Here is a 17,304-nt window from a genome sequence, read left to right as displayed (position 1 = left end):
ATAGTAAATGATTATTATTATTTTTTTTTGTAATTGGTTAGAGTGGGTGCTAGGCTTGCCACTGAAAAGCTGCAAGACTTGTAAACGAATAGATGGAGCCTAGTGTTCCAGTGCTACAGATGTTAGAAACAAGCACATTTTGGTCTCATTTCAGTCCTCACTATGCATATTGCTTAATCCTTCAGCAAGGAACAAGTACCATAAACACTGAGCATATTTCTTAATAGCTTTTCCTGTTACATTAATCTGAAAATTTAAATCAATTCATACAGCATGCATGCTAATCAAGTTGCAGCCACAATGCCATCTAAACTACAGCTCTGCCTGGCAAAGCTTGGGAGCAGTGCATATAGATGAGTGAATCTGGCCTCAGACAGAAGTTGTCCTTTGAAGCGTTCTGTGCAGCATTGCCATGAGATCTGCCCAGCTACATTTTTGAATATATTTGACAAACAAAAAAATTTATATCTGTGTTCATTTCACAAGATGTAAACGTCTCTTTCGTGGTAGGAAAAAATCCTGTTCCCTGGAAGTGATCCTAATCTAATCTGACATGTGGTATTTGTAAACGTACTTTACTGTCCCAACCTATTTACAGTGTTTACATAAAAAACCCCAAAATCTCCACATTCCTTGAAAAGTTAATCCAGTACAAATATTGACTGGCTGTCAATTGAGCATTATTGACTGGCTACAGGACTGTGCTCTATTGCCTTAACTGATGAAACTTGTTTTCTTTGCTGAACTTAATTCTTTTTGGCCCCATTTGGATGAAATACCATTTACTAGACTGCACCTTTTCCACTCACTGCTATGGGGCTGCCTCTTCCAGTTAGCTAGAGTGGTAAGACAGCCAAAGTACGTCACTGTGTGCAACAGGAGCTTGCAGAAGGAAGCCAACAACCCAGTCTGTATTTTACAAAAAGGACACGGGCCAACACCAGTGCTATCTCGTAAATGTTTGGTCCACACCAGCTCCAATACAGCAATTGCCCTCTTTGCAAACACATATGATTGTGCAGAGCAGTGTTTCCAGAAAGGCTCAAACGTTTATAGACCCTTCCAACAGGGTCTGAAAAGTAACTATGAAAAGCAAGCTGATAACCAAGAGCTTAAACTCCCAGTGTGGCAATCTACACCTTCACTGGGAGACGGTAATTTTGTTTTTTTTTTAAGGAAATTAAAATTCTAGAAGTCAAAAACCTTGGATGTCTTTGCATATTTTTATCAGAAATAGTACAAATCAGCTTGTCCAGAAACCAAAGTTCATGAAACACACACACCATATTTTTAACAACCAAGAAAACAGTTCCTATCACTTCATTTTTTAAAATCTATTGATTCTAGATACAGCAAAACAGAAACCAAAAATAGCAACTTTCACAGCATTCCCTGATTCTGCAACAAATTCCATCAAACACTAAGTTCTGACCCCCAGGGTCAAGTGAAACTGACAATAAATCTTAGGAAAGATTCAATATCGTTAAGCTGCAGAACTAAAATCTATTACGAAAGATTTATCAGAACTTCTAAAAAATGAAACCAAAATGTTTCAGTCAATGCAAGGAAGGACAAAAGGGTGGAATGGCAGACAGAGAAGGAAGTGTAGATCTTGAATGACCATAGCAAATTATAAAGCAGTCATTTCTCTCTGATCTCAAAACAACATTTAGGAAAAAATTTCCTGAAAATTCCAGTTAAGACAGACATAGGGGGCTTATTTGCTGTTGTGGGGTTTCTTTGCAAAGGAATGTAACAGTGGACACTTACGCTTTGCAGGAGCACTATCTGCTTATCCGCATGGGGACGTGTTTTGGCACCATGTACTTCAGGGCAATATTTGGTGCTGAGATAGGATGGTGCCACCATCTGTTCCTTCTTCTGTTCTCATCAGCAGTCTGGTGAGAGAGGGGCAAAAAGAGGAAAAAAATGGGGATATGTCATATTGCTACACCTTCATTTAACATTCTTTATAACTTTTCATGTCTAGCTCAGGTGATGAGACAGTTCAATTCTTTTAATCAAACATACTCTGATTACCCTTTTGGGAACTAAACAAAGTCATGACAGTTTTGCTCTCAGATCGCCAAACATACAGCAAGTTTACACTTCCCTAATTTGTTTATTTTTTTTTTATTTTAGCCCTTACAAGTCACTTCTACAAGACTTCCTTTCCTTTTAAATGAAAGGTTTCTTCTAAACATCTGACAAATGGAAGAATCTACCCTACAACACCAGCTATGTCAAGAATGCACCCGCCCTCTGTTAAGATAATTTGGTTAACCTAAACAATGTTTAATGTTAATATTTCAGTTAGTTTACTGTTAGTAAGTTTTGGGGGTTGGTTTGTTTTTTTTTTTTTTAAAAAAAAAGAAAAGCAGGTCTTATCACAAATTTTACTTTTATTTAAAATAAAAGAGGCTGATTTGTGATAAGATTTCTTCTTTTCTTTTAACAAAACATGTTAACTTTCAAATCCTGTCAAATTAATTCAAGATGTCTAAAGCAGTTTAGTTAACAGGTTCCACAAGCGCCACAGTAGAACCACCATATGTCCCAGTTTGAAGTGACTGTCTCCTCTGTTTTTCCTTCAGCAGACCCCGTGCTGCTCACTCTCATCCCCCCTGACCACATGAGGAACAAGAACAAGCACTGTGTCAGACAGCAAGAGGGCAAAGCAGCACTGCCCAAACAGAAAAAAACCTGCTAGATGTGGGATGGGAAAATTAGCATCTCAACCGGCCACTTCCTTTTGCAACAGCTTTAGCCATAGAAAATGAAATTCTCGATTTATCCAATAGGTCTGATATTATCCTCATTCCTGTAAGTGTGCTACTGCATGAAAAGTCATTGTGCATCTGCAATTTAAGTAGCTGATGTAACACCTGCAGTCATACCTCCAGCAACACAAAGTCTGCGGCTCTGCAGCAGCAGTGCTACCAAATTCTCCCATCCTGCCCCAGTCGCTCAGGTTTCCTCTTGCATGTGGGAAATATGCTCTGCTGCTTTTCCTCCCTTCGACATGCTCCTGATGTGTGAGCTCAATCAGAAGGTGAAACATTCCATTATTTTTTTAGTGTTTTTTTTTCTTTTTTTTTTTTTTTTTAATATACTGTAACTCACATTAAAACCCCTTTCCAGTGGAATATGTATAACTACTTTCTACAGGTATCCAAAAAAGGATTAAGAGAATATACTGTAGCTGTTTGGGCAGTTTTCATCTCCTGCTGCTCATTCACACAGCCTTCCTTCAGGCAGGAAAAGAGGAGCCGCTTGTGCTCCGAGTCATAGCATTCAGGTGCTCACCAAGTGCAAACAAACCCAGAGCACTCCACAGCCTTCACTGGGCCTGCATGGTGCACTCAAGAAAAAAAAAGCTGTATCCCAAAGGTGTGCGTGTGTGTGTGTGTGTGCGTACACACGTGTGAGAGAGACAGGCAGGGACAGCATGGTGGCCATGGGAAAGGGGATGTGCAGCATGACAAGCCTGGCTAACACTGGGTTTTTAAGGTGAGACATAATCATTTAACATACAGATGGCATATCAGTTTACATTTCACACTGACAGTTCGTGCTTGGTTATACCAGAAAAGGGAGAAACAAATTGTAAGAGAGTCAGAAAGCCCCTGAAAAGCAAGGCTACAGGGTACCCCAGATGCACTTGAACCAACCACAATCACACCACCATCAACATGAGGTGTAAAAAGCACCACAACAACATGAAAACACTGACACTCCATATGTTAAAAAGCTTGGGTTTTGCTTTAGCCCAAAATCCTTCCCTCCCCACATACCTGTACATAATAATAATTGCAATAAAAAATAAGCCCTCAAGATCAAATAGTTAGTGGTATCTTAAAGGAAAAAAAAGAAGACAGGCTTAAGAAATGAAATACTTGTAATAAATAATATATTATGACTTAAGGAGATGAACTGACAAAGTGGTGCACCTCTAATCGCTTCCCTGCAACAGCAAGAAGAGCTGAATCACACAACATTTTTCTTTAAGCATGTTCAGGGATTGCTCCTACGCTCCAGCTTCTCAAAGAATATCATGCTCTACTAATTTACCAGATTGAATAAGTTACATACCAACAGCATAGTCAGTTTTAACCTGTACTTTTAAGTCGTAAAAATAACATTTCTCAACATTCTCTTGCTAAAAGATAATTGACTATTTGGGGGCAGGTTTAAATCAGAGATGAGAGAATCAAGCCATTTAACTGATACAAACTCAGCTCTCTTTTTTTAGGGTACAGAGGTAAGGCCTTTCCTCACAAATCTCTGACGTTCAATGCTAAGTTGTGAAGCCCAGCAGCTGCGGCAGCCTCCTGATGGCTCTGACATCAATCTAATGTAAATTTTGCATGCAGCCCATACTCGGAGACCCACTGCAGCCCTGCAGTGCATCAAGGGCCATCTCACTCCAGATTCCCAGTTATTCATTTATTTCAAACTTGAAATGGCACCTCCACCTGAACAAAGATTTTAAATAACAAACCATAGAAGAAAAAAAAAAAAAAAATCAGCAGCATGGCGAAGATGCCAGGCACATAAAGAAAATTAACCAGCCCATATTTCTAAGCAGTAAAATCAATGTCACCTTTTTATACCTTCAGCCCCCTTGCCTAATGTCACTCAACAGATTCCTACCTGTGTTGTGCAGCTCTTTTGGGCAAGGCAGAGGTGAAGTCCATAAACAACGACCTCCTACCTTACACCTGTCCCATGCTTCTCTACCAAGGGCACATCCCTTCAATTCTTCCTCTCTTAGCTTTGCCATCTGGGGAAAAAAGGTCTCTACAACATTCAGGACCTAAAAGCACCACACTGAAGTGGACCAGGTTTTACGAAAAAACCAGACACCTTCCAAGCAATATTATTGAAGGAGGGAACACTTTTGCTGTAATACCCCACAGATGAATTTTCTAATGAAAACTCAGGCAGCAGTATAGAACAAAAGACTGCATAACATGTTTATTTTTAGAATGAATGACAGTTTGGCATTCTGGTATGATAGGTGTAAACTGAATAGAACCACCATTTTGCTTTTAACAGCCCAGAAGCTGGACAGATTTTTTTGTTGTTGTTGTTATGTAATTATTTCCAGTATGGTGTTAGCACACTTTCATGCCTGCATGAAAATTAAGAAAATTCTGGAAAAAAGCAGAGTCAGTGGCAAATAAAGCTAATTAGTTTTGAAAGTTTTACTTTTCTTCAACAGTGTTAGAGAAAATCCAGAAGAGAATTTAGAAATGAGACATGTTTTGCAAAGTATTTGCTTATAGCACAGTGCTTTTGGATTGAAAATCAATTCACCTACCAAATATTTTTTGTTTGGAACAGTTTTTTACATCCCCCAGAATTCACTAGCAGTCACCAATGCTCCCAAAGCCGTGTTCTTTCACATTAATGGAATTGTCTTCTAGAGACAAGGAGAAAAGAAATAATGGGGCCTGGAATGGCAGACTCACGTTCTGCCCTCTGCCACCAGGATGTGCTGGCTTTTTTCTAGAATTCATGCTTTTTCGCCTATACCACATCCCACGCTTCAGTTTATACTTTCTCATTGCTGCTCCATCTTCTTTCCCTACTAAAGTCTTTGCATCCTCCTTCCAACTCACTCTTTTTACAGCAACCCTCTTCTTCTCCATCTTTCAGTTGGCTTATTTTCTCACATGAATGAAAAAGGATGCCAAAACCACGAGCTGGTTTGGCCTTCCCCATGCAGAGCAGTTGGAAAAGAAGTCATCACTACAAACCTGCACGAGTGACAGCTATTGCTGCTGGCAAAGGCAGGAACTGCAGTTAGATTTCTAAGAAGATTAAAAAAAAAAAAAAAAAAAAAAAAAAAAAGCAAGCAGGAGAGGAAAGGGGGAAGACACCATTTTTTTCAGCCCAGCTATTTGTGAGGTAATTGCTGTAATTTTGTCTCTCCTCAATCTTCTCACTAGGCAGCCTTACTAAGGAAGCCAGACTTCTAGTTCTTAAAAGTGCAATAACTCACACTTTTCTAGAAGAAGTTTTATTAGTTTGAAATTTACACTTGACCATTTTGGATTCTAGGACAAGACCTAAAACCTGAAAAAATGTCAAAGAAAGAGAAACATGAAGACAGACAGACAAGAAATTAGATGAAACCGTTCAGTGCTGGGGAAAAAAAAAAAAAAAGACAAAGATTTTCACTTTGTCTGGCACAGTGATTTTATGTTTTTTAAATTGTTCTGTATTTTCACAGCTTCAGCTGATATTTCTGAAATATGGAATTTGCATTTTCTAGGTGGGGAATGCTGCCAAAACTGCTAATCCCAGGCAGATGTAAAGTTGCACCACTATATTGTGATGTGGCTCCTTAAAAACAACTTAAAGAATAAAAAAAACCCCAACAGAACAACCACCACAAATATTCACTAACCCATATGGTCAATAATTGCTCTTTAATAGTCCTCCTATTACAAACCTAAAAAGCAGCAGCTAGAATTACCAGTAGAGTATTAATAAACAGGAATGAGTTAATAGTGCATAAAGACCTTCTAGTGGAACAGTGGGGGAGTTGAATATTCTTTTCTTAAGTCAGCTGTAAGTAATTACTACATGGTGTGCTTCTGACTATTACCATAACAGAGCAATTGGACGTGAAGAATGGATAATGGTATGGACATGGAGGTATTTTTAGAATACCAGCAGTGAGGCAGGTAAACGCCCTACTCAGGCACAAACCTTTAAATAAGTTTAAATAACTTTTCTTAATGACACCTAGCCTGAGCAGAATTTTGAAAAGATCAATCTAATAAATTATTTAAAGTAACTTTATAAAAGATGTGCCTGTGATATGTAAATAAGGGAAACAGCAAAAAAATCCCATGCAGGCATTAAGCAAGCAGCCAGCATTATGGTAACTACGTAATCACAGGTTTCTCTCCGTTTCTTTTAGAGGAGTGCCTTCATCTGTTTGAACGCAGACTGTGCTTCACTCGCTTCCATTGGCTGCTCAGGTGAAAACTAAAATATTCAAATAAGAACTGTAACTGTGATTGCAGTTGTGGGTTTTCTACAATTGAGTTAGTCGTCTTCAGTGATTTAATGATGCATATCATTTATTTTAAAATATTGTTATAGGAGCATTCATTGAGATGCAGCTTCGTGTTCAAAGGACTGTCCATTACGTTATGCAGCAGGGCTTTTCATGTACAACTACAGGCTGAGATATTGTCTATCGACACAACATATGCTCCCATATAAAAACAGCTTCAGACTTTTGATTCAGAAAGTAGTAATTTTGTAAATGCACAGAAATATAATTTAAGGAATATTTTGAATTTTTCAGGCTGCAGGTCTTTCTCCTGCTATGTTGCTAACACAGGGCAGATGTTGATTTTTCAATTTGCAGGTTTGTTAAGCATCATGGAATGTTTTGGTTCTCAATCAAGAATATTCTTCCCAAGTGGTTGCAAAGTCCTATGCCTGAAAATAAACGCATGTCCTTTTTGTTTCTTAGCAGCATGTGTTGTGCATACAACAGAAGCATAAAACAGATAATGTGAGACCATTTATCGGACCAATCTATACATTTTAAGTCATAGTATCTCAGAATGCAATGTATTTGCAGATTATGTTCTATAAACACAGTTTATATAAGACAAGAGGCAATTCCATTTACAGTGTGTCATGCCAACCATTCTATTCAGAAAATGAGTATATATCCTGTACTATGATGTCCTCGATATTGTGCCTGTCCACTGATATGCCACTATACTGGTCAACTACCAATGACCTTATAAAAGCAACAGTCCCTGCATAGACACTTGTAATGATGAATGAAAGTATGACAAGAGACATGCATATACATTCCCTCTTCCTCAGATTCTTTGTTTCTTATTTGCATGCATACCAACAAACAGGTTTGGCTCCCCTAAAGACCACAAAGATTGTGATGCTGAGCTCCCCCACAGTATATGCTATCTTCAACAGTGGTTTATGACTAATCTGCTGCAACGCCACTGATACTAGTGCTATATTTTCATGTAACAATCAGATACAGCTATAGAAATCACACTGTGCCAGATCCACCTCTGCATAAAGTTGCTGACTTCAGGGCATTTTATCAAGATGGGTTTGGCCCTTTGCAGTCTTCTGCTCCATTAAATCTGAAGATTATGTGTTTTTCTTAGTCCACTGTTATCATAATGGAGAACTGATGTTATAATGTGGGTCAAACAAACAGCTAATTGTTCTTGGGCATGGCTTGAGCAAAAACAGAATGGAGAGGCTGAAGACATTAATAATAGTACTTGGCACGATTATAATAGATAGCTTCTATCAGAGGATTTAAAATCACTTAGCAAGCTTTGCAAGCACATTGCTAAGTGTTTTTGATACTCCCATTTGAAAGTGAGACCATCATCTTAAGACCATGCTCATACATTTAGATACTGGAGCAGTGAGAGTTTAAACCATCAAGAAAGCAATACATGACAACGGGCGAGTTTTAGAGAGTCATGCTAAATGAGCCAACTTGGAATCAAAGCAAAAGTTTGTGAGAGCATTTTTAAATAAACAAGCTGAATAAAAAGCAAACAAGTAGGTAACAGTGAAAGAATATAAAGGTATATGGGCAAAGGTTGGGGTTTTTTTTAAGTTTTGTTTTGGTGGGCTTTTTTCCCCCCAAATTAAAACAACATGTTTGCTGCTTTCCAGATTTTTTCTGCACTACTGCACATCCAGCAACTGCTTTTGTAAAGAACGGCACAGAGAAACCTATGTGCAAGGCTAGAGCTCTCCAGTCAAGACCAGGACTCAGCACAATATGCTGGCCTGCAGGAGCAGACTTTCTAAATGTAAGCAGTTTCAAGCAAAGGACTGACTTCTCACATGCCTAGAAAAGGTTTAGGATATTTCTGGTACTGTAGATACACATGTACTCTTTCACACTTACGCACATATTTATTAGAATATTAAACAATAATACCCCAGGCTATATCCTGTATGGAAAAATTCTACGGAAAGATAGAGACTTACAGTCTTAAACAGGCAAGGCAGAAAAAGAGTGAGAAGGGAAACACAAAGTGAAGCAGTGACACCGAAGTCACAAAATTGCAACCGGAATCAAGGTCATCCAAACTGACTCAGAAACTGATTATGGGCAGAATAAATCTGCCGCTCTGGAGCTGACACAGGAAGGAGAGGGGCAAAAGTATGAAAAATAAGGTGACTTAACACTGCTGAAAAAGTTTCAACACACAGCAAAGCAACACAAAAACTGATCTAAAAATTTGCCAGCCAGAGATGAAGGCATGGAATGCATAAGAGCGTGGCAGCTACAGAGACAACTGTTTTTCTCTTTTGGTAGATAGCGTTACAAAAATATTATTGCCCAAGCTCCCTGCATCTTTCCGTTCCTTAGCCACATTCTTCAGAGGTCTTTCTGTAAGGTCCAAGAGGGATGTAGTCAGCAAAAAGACGACAACAGAGGCATTACCACTTGTCTAGGACATTTGACGTATTTATGGAGAATAAAATTCAATTGTCTACATTATTAGCCCTAGGGAAATTGTTTTGTAGTTCTCATTCAAGCTGTTACTCAGGATGCATTCTGTCCTTCAGAACAACCTGAAGCTAGTCCTGCAGTGTGAATTCTTCAAAAACAAGGTAATGGATTGTTTTTAAATGACTGTTCAGGAAGACTGGATATATTTGAAAGTTTTCCAGGGTGGCGCACTGGCTTTACATCTTTCAGTTTAAAATATAGTGGAAGCACTGAATCCATAGTTATATGTAGAATTATTTGGATTAACACAACAGTCCCATTATACATTGCTACAACACTGAACTTCCAGAAGAATCTCCAGGTCATCTGAGACCAAAACACAACTTTGATTAAGATATCAGTCTCTCCTCTCCCTGCACTGTCCCTTGGGTACCTCTTGAGAAAGTACTGAGCATATTCAAGCCTCTTTCTGTGATGAGCTCAGTGCTAAGGTGGTTTTTATGTCCATGATCATACATCATTTCCTTAAAATGGCCTACTTTTTTTGCTCTTGAATTAGATAGTAAAACAAAACACCTTTTAAAAAAAAATCAGCATTGAATCATTCATGCATGGGTGCAATTGTTATTTGTATTTCATTGGCATCTCAAGATCTCAGACAAAAGTGGGACATTGGTGTCAGAGCCCATATTAAGAAACGTGACCCTCCCCACAGAGCCTTTAGTTAGACAAGAGACACACACAGGAGGAACTGTACGGTATCTTCACCCAATATCATACAGAGAGAACAATTTGTCCAAACACTGAGCCTTTATAAAGTGTGTGACATAAACTTTCAAAGGGTGTGAAGGAAGAACTTCAAAGATTGCAACAATTCTTGATTTTATTCATCCATTTACATTTATGTCTGATATACAGTAAGGGCTGCAAAAAATTGCCTTCTGTCCCCACTTGTGCAAACGTAGTCACTTCGCTTAGTCACATACTGGAGGATATTTTTTGATAGGTAACAGAGTAATTGTTTTGCAAGCTGAAGTACATATTCTAGCTACAAAATTTACCACAGCAACCCACTCATCACTGGGCAGAGGTCTTCAGCTGAGATGGTGACTCCAAGTTTACCAAACACTTCTGCCCATGAAACTGCATCAAAGTTGCTTTGACCAAATTAATCTCAAGTCAGCTGCTTTTCGTTTATACCTCAGCTTCACCAAGACACAGTATCAGAGAAGAAAGTGATCTGAAGGGATAGGCAGAATTGACTTAGTCATGAAATTATAGCCCATAACACTTTGTGGTCTTCAAGTAAGATTTCCACATTTTTACTACTGCTTTTTGTTGGCCAGGAATTTATTGTGTATAATTGCCATTCATCCTATACACTACACAGAGCTGTGTGTATGCTGCCACTCAGGTCCAACTTCTGTCTTCATGCAGTATTACTCATTAATTGAGCAAAGCTAACACTACCCTCATTTATTGGAATATAACAGCTAGGCCTCATTTTACTCACTTGCACTGACATGATGACCTGGAAATATCCCCACCTCTCCCGATCATTCTTTTTCTGTTTTTTTCTTCAGCTGCTTGACACACACTGCTTTTTTACTTTCTGCCCTGCTATCATTTCTACTCTCCAAACACACTTGTATTCTTCTCCCATTTAATTCATCCTTCCTAATTACATATTCCCTTAAGATCCTTTCTTATTAGCCAGGTTTTTTAGTTACCCCTAATGGGCCATCTACTTACAGGTACCATCATTTGCCAACCTGATCACATTTCTCCATGTACTGCAGTTTGACAGGTAGTTTTCATTTAGCTCTTCACAAGTTATTCTTTTTCTTAAGCTGTCCTCAGACTGCAATGCTTCTCAGTGCTTTTACCACAGTCCATGGCAGCAAAGTTTTAAAATGACATCTCCCATTACTTTTAACTTCATGGCAGTGTCCAACACCACCATAGCAGCAAGGAGATCAGCAGAAGACCAGAAGTTGAAGCCTTGCCAGATACATACAGTTTGGGACAAACCTCCTTGTTGCTTGCTCAGTTGGGCCTGTAATCTGAATTTTTAGATTAGTAGATACAATGAAGCAAAACTCTCATTGCCTGACTTCCGTAGGTCAGTATCAATTTACAAATTCTGAGGATTGCCCTAGTCAGTTTAATGACAAGAGAGAGGTACCAAGTACTATTATGACCATCTCAGAAAGCATTTTAGTAATTTTCGACATGAAGCTTTTCAAGCTTCTTGAAATTAGAGCTACACAGCGCCAGGGGGTAAGGGAACTGAAATCCCAAACCAAAATGCTCCTCTGCCCTATTCTCACATGGACTGCTAAAGACATTCAAAATTCATGGGAACTGAGCATGCAAAATCAACCCTGAAGACCAGAACTGACCGCGCTCAGAATGAGATTTCTTGGAGGAAAATTTAAGATTTAATCAACTTAAAGTCAAGCGGTCAATTGACAGCCTGTTTGCCACTGAGTTCACTTATTCAACAGCAACAAAAGTAATGCAGGAATTACACTCATAAATTAAATACTACATATAAAGGAATGGCTCAAGCTTTTTGAGCAGAACTGTGCTCTCTAAAAGCCACATAGCCTGCCTAAAAATACTAAATAAAGTCTCATTCACATGCACTATTTATTGACGTTTATATAGTGCCAGTACATAAGCAAATATTTTAATCTTTTTCTGCATCTTAGTATTTCAGTCTCAAGTTTCTAATAACAACATTAAGGCATTCCTAAATTAAATGCTACTACACTATTCCCCAAAATAGTGCAAACAAACCAGAGCAAAACAAAATACAACAGTATTTTCTAAAAGATGTAATGATCAGCAAAAACGATGCATAAACCCATTATTTTTTGCTGGGCTTTGTTGTGACAGTTGCCATGGCTAACCCATTAACATATTTGCTGTACAAGTATGGTCATTCTACGGCCTTAATTAACTTTCAAGTGGAGAGTGCTGTGGCTTACCACTTATTAAATATCCACTACAATAAGTTACAGTTTTACCCTTCCAACCTCACTTAGCCAAGACACCTAGAAGAACCAGCTTTCTATCTGACTATAATTTTGTAATTGCTTTTTACTGAAATTATGTTGAAACTGGACCCCCTATGTAAATGTATTTTGCCTGGTTCATCTAAAATTGGCCACCCCTAATCAGATCTGGTTGATATTTGATTGAATAAGTGGAAAATTAAGTTTCTCTCTGATAATGCTTTGCTTTTTCTCCCTTTCATTATTTATAATGTAGGCATTTTTTTGTTGAAATTTGAAAGCATGCCCCCTAGAGAACAGCAGAAGACAGACACATTGGAAAGGCTGCTTTGAAAGCTAATCTACTTCTAGTACAACACACAAACAGTGTAGTTACACTACGCAAAGCTAATTTCAGCAAGCACTTTATTCATGAAGAAAGCAATGCCATTTGAGATTTAATCAAGTCAGAATTAAGTTTTGTGATTAGCTAGGCTGAGCTGTTAAGGTATAGTCATAATGATATCATTATTTCCACACACCCATGTGGCATGAGCATCATCAAGTAGCGTAATGCTCTGTATGTTTAAATTTGTATACTGGCAGCTAAAAGCAAGCAGACCCACCTCCATCAGGCGTTCCACTGAGTATAAAATAGGACTTGGGTTCGAAAAAAAATAATTCCACAAAGGGAATATGTGAAAAGGCCACAGGAGTGCACAACTGAAAAAAATATATAAAAATGCAAATTTCCCTAAACTTCATCTTTGGATGGACTGAAGCATAAGTGAGAACTTCAACAAAGCTATAGAAAAAGATGACAGGTCTGAGTTTCAGAAATTTAAGACAGCAGTAGGATTAGACACTTTGGGTTGTCTTCGCATACATTTCTTATGGGAGTTAATTCCATTTGACATGCAAGACCAAAGCAAGATTACAGAGGCATAGCCCCATGGCGAGGTGTATGCTGTAGCTAAAAGCTGGGATTTGAATAATTGTGCAGGCTTACTCCAAGAATCAGGCGAGAACAGAATGAATGGATTATTACAAGGAACTTTGTACATTTTTAACTGCTGGACTTAATAAAATACCCTGTGTGTAAGACTGGTATTATGGTCCTCTGCTCTCACTCTAGTTGAAGTTTTTGGTAGGATCCATCAAATATGAGAAAAAACAGAAGCTATTAAAAAAGAATGTGCAATGAAGAATTGGGCAGGGCCGTGCTCCATGCAGTTTTCTGAGGGAAGCAAAAAATTTGGAGGGCTTTAGTTCAAAATATTCAGGCCCAAAAAAGTTAAAGGGAATTAACTGTCTTTCTAAAAGAAGGTTGAAGGAACACAAGAGATTGGATCGGAAAAATGAGGGGACAAAAAAAAAAAAAAAAAAAAAAAAAAAAAAAAAGGTGAGTTTTTATTTCACTGTTCCAGCTTGTTAGCTAGGTCATTTATTATAGAGAAAGATTACTAATCCACACATCATTTTTTTTTTAAATTGACCTCTTCCCTTTGTGTCTGTGGAAGCACTTGTCTGTAAAAGGAGGTAATAGCTGACTGCTCCTTAGAGTCAGTGATGCTTAATTAACTGTCCAGTGAGAATTATTGGAATACTTATATAATTCTTATTTAGCACTCATTAAAGTGAGGGATACAAATGCTGGACAATGAGAGGTTCAGGAAGGCTTTGAAAAGAGGGAGTTAGTGCTCTAATAGCAAAGAATTATGAAAGCCTGCCCATTAACGGTAATAGAGCAGACCTTTCATTTTAAAAGTCACTGACTCAGATCTGGACTTATTTGATATTTTTTTAAAAAGCTCCTTCATCTAACCCCCTAGCAATAGACAATCTCCAATTCCTTCTGCCACCACGAACCAGACTGCGCAGTAGGTGCATGGAGGATGTAAATGACACTTCTCCACCACCCCGTGACAGTGCCGTGGTCCCACAGCCCCATGCACCCTCGGCTCTGTTTGGCACAGCTTTCCCCCCTGCAGCCTGCTCCCAGTCCCCACGCACACAGAAAGCTCATCAGCTGCTAAGAGCATGTCGAGATAGGTAAAAGAACCACTTGCAATGATTTGTGTGGTATACCAAATAATACCAAAACAGTATTAGCAAAGGACATGCACTTTCTTGATGCAGGACTTCCCTTGTATAACACATGTCTGTGAATATCAGTAAACAACATATAAAGAAAATCTCAGGTGATGATCATTTTGCCCTAAAAATAATCTCTATTTCATTTCATATGGGCGCTTTGGAAGCCTCCCATAGAAGGTGATAAATATCCTGAATAATTTGGCAGTTTCCAAAATGGAGATGAAGAGCCTACTGGGTACCAAGCAAGATTCAACACCACCTATAACTTACTCTGTGACATGGATTAAGGCAGTAATAAACTATTGTACAGAAAACAAGCTAAATTCATTAGTACCTTTTGCAAGTCAAAAAGAAAATGCATGTGCATCTTCCATGCACAATAAAACCTTTTCAGAAATAGCTGGCTATAAAGAATTATTTGGCCCAATTTCAGTGTGTTTCTTGTAGCAGAACTGGCCATTTGCAGAGGCCATATGCCTCAACAGTTTGTCCTCAGAAAATTTACCAACAATACAGAACAGTGTTACCATCATCTTAGAGGTTTTGAAGGTTCATTCCTCCACAGAAGGTGTTCTCCATTCCTCTCTAATCTGTATATTGTCAAAAGTTCTTGCATCTACAGGAATTCACTTAGAAATGAAGCTCAGATATTCTTTCTATTCATATAATGATTGATGAAACACGAGGGAAAATAAATTGAATTATGTTAAGTCTCCAAGGGAAACATAATTAAGCTGTAAAGCATTCCCTTGAAATCCTGGTATCACTCAGGCTGTCTCCTACTACATGATCAATAATAATATTAAAGACAATTATTTTGAAGCACTGGCATGAACTTTCAGCTTTTACTACGTTTTATACTATTAAAAGCTAAGGATTTGTTTGGTTATCATATCTGTGAAATCCTTCCATATTTCTAGCATAAGGTTTCTAAAGTATCGTGGCTGGGATTTTTGCTTTCTTTTTATGTACCTAATGCAGTTCTTAACTCTAAAATCTGTACGTCTGATTATAGTTTAGTGTATATACATGGGAGAAACCACACTGCAGATAATACAAACCTCAGAACCTTACTCTGAATACGGAAGCTGGCCGATTGCATGGATTATGCTGGTTTCAATTTCTCTTTAACTGGAATCCTAGGCGTAAATATTTGTACATGGCAGTTATATTAAATGAACGCCAACAATGTATGTCTCCATCACCAAATCAAAGCATGGCACGTACTTCCAGTTCTCCAAGCAGAAGATGAAGCAAGAGTTCCAGGAAAAAAAATCATGGCAGACACGACTCAAATAAAATTGGGATTGGGAGATAGCATGAAGAAACCAGATTTGATACTAAAAAAGGAAATAGCGCCATCAGTTTTCCAAAGGAATTTTACCATAGATTAATAGAGAATTTGTGGACAAAAAGGCCTGGGGAAAAAACTTGAGTGGTGAACAGTAACTCTTATCAGTGCCACCAAATTATGTAGAAGACGATTGTGTGGTTTTACTACCTACCGTTAAATAGAAATAATTACTTTGTGTACACACATATGTATTTTTAGTATATATATTTATGAATACATATAAAAGACTATAAATATATTCTGGTTTTAACACCATACTCTTGCTTATGAAGGCTCATGCTAAAAAAAAATAAATATATATATATATTTTTTAAAATAGTCCCTTTTATTTTGGCCAGAAAAAATAATTCAAATGAAATTGTGAAAATGACATAAAAAACACGGCAGTTCTGAGTAAGTCTAAAATTCAGTCCCAGGCACCATCCCTAAAGAGTGACCAAGACTTTCATCAAATGTCATAAGTTCTGTGCTGTGGCTTTTTTCAAAGAGAACTCTCACTGGGCAAACAGTTTCACAAATGCTTGTCAAACTCACATATGGAAGGGAGATGGACTTCTCAAGTATGAAAGCATTTATTACAAAGAATACAGAAGGCTTCTGACAAAGGTAGACATTGAATTTGGAACACTAAATACTATTATGAAAGCAACAAATGGAGCAACAGTAATTAGAGTACCTTGGTATTCCTGAAACTGCAACACCACCATTGCAGTTTAGCAAAGCAACAAGATCCAAGATGTAAATAAGTTGGGTGTTTGCTTTTTCTTTTATTAACAAAAGAATTGAGAAGGCAAATTTCAGACCTTGCGGAAGAAGGCACATAATTTCTCCCCAAAGGCAGAGGAAAGATTTCTCAAATGAGCTTCATCCCAGAAAAGATCAGAGTGAAATATATGAAGCAAGATGACATAATGGGCTGTTGCTTAAATGCAGCCACCAATAGTACCCTATTCTGAAAACTAGGCTGTGGGTAATTGAATGTAAGACGAAGCAAAAATATAGAAAAGGCCAAGCTGAAGCTGAAGAATAAAAATGCAGTGTGTGTAACAGCATTGAGAAGAGTACAGCTCTGTAGAACTGATTAATAAGAAAAGCAGTGAACAGTACAGAGTGGATTTGCAGAGATTAGAACGTTGCAGGCTTTGTCCAAAAGATTGTATAAAGTTCTTATTGGGTTTGAATTTAAATACAGTAAAATTTATCTAACACTATTAATGTTTCCCTTTGACCATTAAATATATCTTCCCTTCACCCCCAAAAAAGGACATTTTAAAGTAAAATATGTTTACATTCTGCTCTTTTATAACGCCTGCACACATGTGCATATATATTTCTTCTCACTATAGTAAGAAATCAAGTAAGCCATT

General features: G+C 38.0%; 1 long non-coding RNA gene across 1 annotated transcript in view; it reads right to left on the bottom strand.

Annotated features, from left to right (window-relative positions):
• Positions 1 to 17,304, bottom strand: part of LOC119156157 — a 321,003-nt gene that overhangs the window by 100,384 nt on the left and 203,315 nt on the right. Inside the window, exon 2 of the long non-coding RNA XR_005106986.1 lies at positions 1,771 to 1,898. This is a non-coding gene — a long non-coding RNA (uncharacterized LOC119156157). The remainder of the gene's footprint in view (positions 1 to 1,770; positions 1,899 to 17,304) is intronic.

Source organism: Falco rusticolus, chromosome 12, assembly GCF_015220075.1.
Source record: "Falco rusticolus isolate bFalRus1 chromosome 12, bFalRus1.pri, whole genome shotgun sequence".
In the NCBI taxonomy this organism is placed as follows: domain Eukaryota; kingdom Metazoa; phylum Chordata; class Aves; order Falconiformes; family Falconidae; genus Falco; species Falco rusticolus.
Note: the sequence above shows the minus strand (reverse complement) of the source record. Positions and strands in the feature narration are given on the sequence as shown.